The sequence below is a fragment of the Chrysochloris asiatica genome, unplaced genomic scaffold (assembly GCF_000296735.1).
Source record: "Chrysochloris asiatica unplaced genomic scaffold, ChrAsi1.0 scaffold00494, whole genome shotgun sequence".
NCBI classification, from domain to species: Eukaryota; Metazoa; Chordata; class Mammalia; order Afrosoricida; family Chrysochloridae; genus Chrysochloris; species Chrysochloris asiatica.
This window is the reverse complement of record NW_006409012.1, coordinates 645,334-646,516: the sequence shown is the minus strand read 5'-3', so window position 1 is coordinate 646,516 and position 1,183 is coordinate 645,334.

Sequence of the window (1,183 nt, the reverse complement as noted above, 5' to 3'; positions counted from 1 at the left end):
GGTCTTGTGCAGCAGAATTGCCTAATGCAATGCGTCATTTGATTTCTTGACTTCTGTTTTCATGAGTGGTGATTGTGGTTCCAAACAAAGTGAATTCTTTTACAACTTAAATATTTTTTGTTTATCATGATGCTATTTATTGCTCCAGTGTTAAAGATTTTTGTTTCCTTTACATTGAGCTACAATGTGGTCTTTGATCTTCATCAGTAAATATTTTAAGTCCTCTTGCTTTCAGCAAGCAAAATTATGTCATTTGCATATTGTAGGTTGTTACTGAGTTTTCCTCCAATCCTGATGCCACGTTCTTCTGCATATAATCCAGTTTCTTGGATTATTTCCCCAGCATACAGACTGAATAAGTATGGTGAAAGAATGCAACCTTGGTGTACACCTTTCCTTATTTTAAACCATTCAGTGTCCCCTTGTTCTAGTTGAACGAGTTTATCTTGTTCTATGTACAGGTTCCTCATGAGCACAGTTTAGTTTTCGCTTCAGTTTTTTCCATCATTTGTCATGGTCCACACAGTTGAAAGCCTTTGTATACTCAATAAAGCACAAGTAAACATCTTTCTGGTATTGTCTACTTTCAGCTAAGATCCATCTGACTTTAGCAATGATTTCCCTCATTATAGCTTATTATATTTCACATCTATATTCATTGCATTATTCATAGTAGCAAAAAGATGGAGACAACTTAAGTGTTCACTGGCAGATGAACGGGTAAACAAATTGAGAGTGTTGTTGTTATTAGGTGCCATCTAGTTAGTTCCAACTTATAGGGTACAAAGAACTTGCTGTTGTTGTTGCTGTTATTGTGAAGTGCCATTGAATTGGTTTCAACCCATAGCAACCCTATATAGGATTTCCAAGGAGCAGCTGGTCAGCTTGAACTGCTGACCTTGCAGTTCAAACGGCTTTGCAGTCTGGTGCATTAACCCACAGCGCCACACTAAACACTGCCAAATCTTAAACAACCTTACTATGTTCAAATGCCTGGTTACAGTCACTGTGTCAACCAGTCTCATTGGAGAGCTCTTCCTCTTTTCTGCTGACCCTACACTTTACCAAGCATGATAATTTCCTCCAGGGACTGGTCCCTCCTGACTCCATGCCCAAAGTATGAGAGACAAAGTCTCGCTATTTTCACTTCTAAGAAGCATTCTGGTTCTACTTCTTTCAACAT